The sequence below is a fragment of the Helianthus annuus genome, chromosome 3 (assembly GCF_002127325.2).
Source record: "Helianthus annuus cultivar XRQ/B chromosome 3, HanXRQr2.0-SUNRISE, whole genome shotgun sequence".
In the NCBI taxonomy this organism is placed as follows: domain Eukaryota; kingdom Viridiplantae; phylum Streptophyta; class Magnoliopsida; order Asterales; family Asteraceae; genus Helianthus; species Helianthus annuus.
Genome location: NC_035435.2, coordinates 44545942 through 44551134, shown reverse-complemented (window position 1 = coordinate 44551134; position 5193 = coordinate 44545942). Strand labels below are relative to the sequence as shown.

General features: G+C 34.5%; 1 long non-coding RNA gene across 3 annotated transcripts; it reads right to left on the bottom strand.

Annotated features, from left to right (window-relative positions):
* Positions 1-840: 840 nt before the first annotated feature.
* On the bottom strand, positions 841-4154 carry LOC110929077. Of its 3 annotated transcripts, none has more exons than XR_004889484.1 (3): positions 4075-4154; positions 1606-3003; positions 841-1280 (listed from the first exon to the last, which is right to left on the bottom strand). It is a non-coding gene; the product is annotated as an uncharacterized LOC110929077 (long non-coding RNA). The 3 variants fall into 3 exon arrangements; XR_004889483.1 differs by having other exon boundaries at positions 1606-1708; positions 2871-4152; XR_004889482.1 differs by having other exon boundaries at positions 1606-4152.
* Positions 4155-5193: the final 1039 nt, after the last annotated feature.

Genomic DNA, 5193 nt, shown 5'->3' with positions numbered 1-5193 from the left:
AGAACATTGACATCGGGGCATCCTGCGGAAACGCAAACGGTTACCTAGTGTTCGGTATTGGAAAAACAGTTTAGTCGCTAACTTTTGGGGTAGCTCCCCATGGCATGTATAAACGGATAAATTAACTGGTGAAACAAGTTTTTGGTAATTAAAACTGGACAACTAGTGAACTCACTCAGCATTATTGTTGACACCTTACTGCATGCTTTGCAGGTAACCAGTGACTGAGGAGCTGCTGCTTAGGGATGTGTAGTGTTCGTCCACCCCTGTGTTGGGTGTTAAATAAACATGAACTATAAACCATGTTTTGAACTGTTTTATTTATGCTTCCGCTACTTACTACTATTTGAACTTAAAACTTTAAACTCTGAACATGATATTTACTGATCGCATGGTTAGTAAGTATTACTATGGTTATTAATTCGATTATTCAGTATAATTGGTGGCTGGATCCTGGTCAGTCACGCCCTCAAGCGGATGTTACTCCGCAGGTGGAAATTTGGGGGTGTGACATGAGATATCTCCCTTAAGAGGCACATGCCTCTACTAAGCTATTCTTAGTTATTCTTTTATATGATTTAAGTTTTAGTCTAACTTTGAAAGTTAACACACCGCAACTAGAGTGAGTGGTTCAACGTGTTTACGTCTATTTTTTGTTTGATATAACTTTGCAAATTAATACCGATCGGATTTTCTGTCGCAACACGCAATATTATTTACTAGTTGTTTATATATGTATTTTGAGTGTTCTCTAGTTGCTTCTTTTCATATATTTATCCAGGCTATTCATTTCTGACTTGTTGATCCATTTTGATCACAACATTAATGATTACCTGAGGATAACAAAAAAACATACAAAAGATAAAATAAAAAATCTTGTAACATAGGTTTCTCCACTGTGGCATCGTGCCGTAGACAAATGAGTAAAAAATTGAAGTTATTAATCACGGCTTCAGTGACAAGTGGGCCTCCTTCAACTGCCTAAATTAATTTCAAAAAAGCCATATGTATCATTTTCCTTTTTTGGGCCCACAACCCTAATTTCAAAAAATATTGATGGGCCAGCCTTGATCATAGAAATCGTCCTTTGGCTGGTGATTGAAAGTGTGAAACCCTAGCCACACTCGCTGTGCCCCTTTTGTCTCCCTCTTTCTCCCAATAAGTGCGTGCCTAGTTGCGCATTCGCCGTCAAGGAGGAATCACACGCCAACTGCTCCGCATGATATGTGAAGTGTTCAACACGATACAATTCCGATATTTGTTTACGAACAACGTCTAACCTGGGGATAGAGCGGAGTTTATAAACTCCCTGATAAATGATATTCATATATCAACTCCAAAAGCAAAAGTAGCAAGATTTTGAGCAGAAGTGTTAAGGTTCGCCCACGCTTCTTCACGCTGCTGTTGCAACTGGGTGATCTCTGCATTCAGAGCATCACGTTGAGCCTTAAGACCAGCTAGGGTCCCCACAGACGCGGTCATTTAGGAGCGGCAAATACAATCACCAGGTCTGTGGGTACCCTAGCTGGTCTTAAGGCTCAACATGATGCTCTGAATGCAGAGATCACCCAGTTGCAACAGCAGCGTGAAGAAGCGAGGGCGAACCTTAACACTTCTGCTCAAAATCTTGCTACTTTTCCTTTTGGAGTTGATACATGGTTATAAGAGGAATTGTTTCCAGCGGTGGACGAACTTGTCCTTGCCTTCCCTGCATGATCAGGTATTTTTAATAGTGAAAGTCATGTTAGATTTTGATTTAACATTCCTCTAATTATGAAATGGAATGAAAGTGAACAACTTTACTTTAAGCCATTTTTGGATGGTTACTTTTTGTTTCTTAAACATGGCGATACCCATGTGGATGCAGTATCCAGAGTATGGAATTAAGAAACTTAAGCATGTTTTGTGTGAAGTTTAATGGTTAAAGATCTTGAAGAGTTAAAGATATTTCAAATTATTCAAGTATTTGATGACTTGGTTGTTTAATTCAAAGAAAGTATAGCTTAGAAATATTTTATGGATGTTAATATCTTGTAAACGTCTTAAAATAATTCGCTATTGAACGAACTGATTTTGAGTTAAAATTTAAAACATAATAAGATTGACATTAGAGAAAATGTCTGATTTGTTTACGAAAGGTTTGAGAGTATAGGGGAAGATGTCAAAATACTTCTATTCAGCATATGTGGTTAGTATTAATATTGTATATTCAACTATAGGAAACATGAAACATAAGTGTTGTTCATAATATACCTTTGGGGAATAATGTTACTTAATCATTTTGTTATTCGTGAGGTTTTTGGTGTGATTTACGGTTGACATTTTGGTGTTTTATGACTTTTTATGAAATTTGGACTTTTTACTAAAGAAAGAAAAATAATATATTTAATCTTTTTTTAAATAAATCTATAACCTTTGTGCTCATGTCTTCTGGCATGGCTAATTCGTTTATAGAATTTCTTATATTTAAGTTTACCAGGATATTCCACGTTATAACCAAGAAAACTTAATAAAGAAAAATAAATGTTAGTAATAAATCGTAAGTAAATCAAATGGTATGGTTATAAATAACCTTGAAGTGTGTAAAAATGTAATACACGTTTGTATATTTTTAGTGTGTTTTACTTTCTTTTTCTATCTATATAACCATTCAAGTTATTTTAGTGTGTAAAGTGTGTAGTTAAAGAGACACACAACAAAATATCAAATTTCATTAAACAAATAATCCTAAAGTGTTGCATGTATTATTTTCTGAGATCTTTAAGTTTGATTAACCGGTTCTTAGGAATGGTAATCTAAAGATGGTATCATTTAGTTAAAAAAATAATAAATAAAGTAAAGTTGAAAAATTTAAACTATGTTAGAATTACCTCTCTCTGTTGAATTTCAAGATCTTTTCCTCATTTAAAGCTTAGAAAAACATCGTCTGCAAACTTTATCACCAAACAATGATCTCGATATCTCTATGATCATGTTTATCTTCTCATGTTTATTTATCATAAACTTCCAAGCATAAAAATTAACAAAGTTCAAGTTGTTAAACCAAATTAACATCAAGTACCAAAATTTTACATGAAATTATAATGTTCTAGAACTTAACCCTTTCACTTAAGTCAACTTATGTAATAAAAAAAATAAGCCAATCATACTAAAAGAAGTATAGACGTACTGTCGCAACCTGAGTTTGTTGTGGAGGCAAGGAGAACTGTTATGAAATAATCAAATAACAATTTTTATTTTTAATTTTTTTAAAAGCGAGTTAAATAAACAATTAAGCATAATATAACAAGTCGTATACGCCTCCACATATACCTATTTTGGCCGTTCATCTTAATCATGTAACAAGTTGTTGCTAAAAAACAACTATTACAGAGCAAAAGAAGAAAAAATGTCCAAGAATTTGTGAAACACACAATCAGCTTGCTTAGCTTAATATTATAAAAACGTGTTTGTGAAACATACAAAAAGAATTCTTATCTTCATGTGTGTCGTTAATTAATGGTATAAACAAGTCCAAAAACTCGAGAGCTACTCGTGATCGGCTCGGTTAAAAGTTTGATCAAGCCGAGCCTTAACGAGCTCTCGAGCCTTAAATAGTGCTCGTTTATTTATTTATCGAGCCCGAACTGAAATACAAAGCTCGTTTAGGCTCGTAGCTTAAACGAGCCCAAACAAAATTTTAGTTTTTTTATATGTAATAATAATAATAATAATAATAATGATAACATTGGCGAGCAGAGCTCGAACCGAGTTTTGACACGTTTAAGCGATGTTAAAGTGAGCTCGAGCCGAACTTTTAGTTCGTTTGAGGTTTTTCTCAAAATAACTAGAGCCGAGCTCGAACTTTGGGTTTTAGTCCCGAACCGAGCTGAAGCTCAAATATGTAGGCTTGAACCTCGAGCTCGAGCTTCATAAAAACATGACCAGCCGAGCTCGAGCCTAGTTAGGCTCAACCCGGCTCGTTTACACCCCTAGACTGTCAATAGACTAACAAAAGGCGACTACTACTACTAAAATAATAATAATAACAACAGATTACGGTTGATACTTGATTCTTAAGTAAAATACTCGTACCTGAAATTGGTACAGATTGACCGGAAAATGTTTCCGGAAAAAATATTAAACATCGAAAGAGTGATAGGAGAGAGTAAAGGGTGTGGCTGGACGAAACAATGAACCAAGGAGTTAATTTATGGGCCATAAAGAATTAGGCATACAAGTATTGTCTTTTCAAATACAGAGGGAAAAGAATAGTTTGACTGTCCTACTCCAATCAAGGATCAACACATATACATATGTATATATATTTTTTTTCTTTTGTTTGAATTTACATTGTGGGATAGGAAATTCATTCGGTATTGGGTCGATCTATTATCAGGAGCGGAACCAGAGTAGACTTAGCTATAGCACGAGCTACGTCTCAACAACCCCGTATTCGCATTCGCAGTGTACTTTTTTTTGGTTTTAGACATAAGGCCGTAGCACGGGCTACGTCTCAACCCCGTATTCGCATTCGCAGTGTAATTTTATTTCGGTTTTATACATAAGATATCCCTAAATATATACGATGATACCCCTAAGAGAAGATTATGAAACTCGATATTATTCAATCAACCCAAAGCCTTTAGTAACTAAGCCCAAATAATTAGTTTTATGACGATTACGCCCAAATTGTAATAACTAATAAAGTCCAAATAATAAAATAATCCATTTGAACAATGCCATGGTCTGTGTGGTCCAAAATGATTTTTTCATAAGGTCAAAGACGATAATGTGATAGAGCGATTTCAAGCTATGAAAAAAAAAAAGAAGAAGACAAATCTTTTAGGTATTTGCTTTACTTTTATTTATTTATTGTCGTTTTTCTAATATTTTATAATTGCAAGGTAAAAAAAATGTTGGGATACCTCTGATTTAATGGGCTAGTTCCGCCACTATCTGTTATGCTAGAGACTTTGGTCCGTATTTGTATGTTCATTGTGGTATCGGTACTGACACTTGTTATAACAACCGAAAGAGAAAACCAAAAAAATAAAGTCGTGATTTGATATGCTGAAAAGGATATTAACACGTGTTTTATAATGATCAGAATTCTTAAAAACGTGTGCATGTGCAGGTTTCGATAGTACCGATACCATTATTAGTTTAGTTCGTCACAATATTGATATGATACCAACACTCGCGATAGGGTAA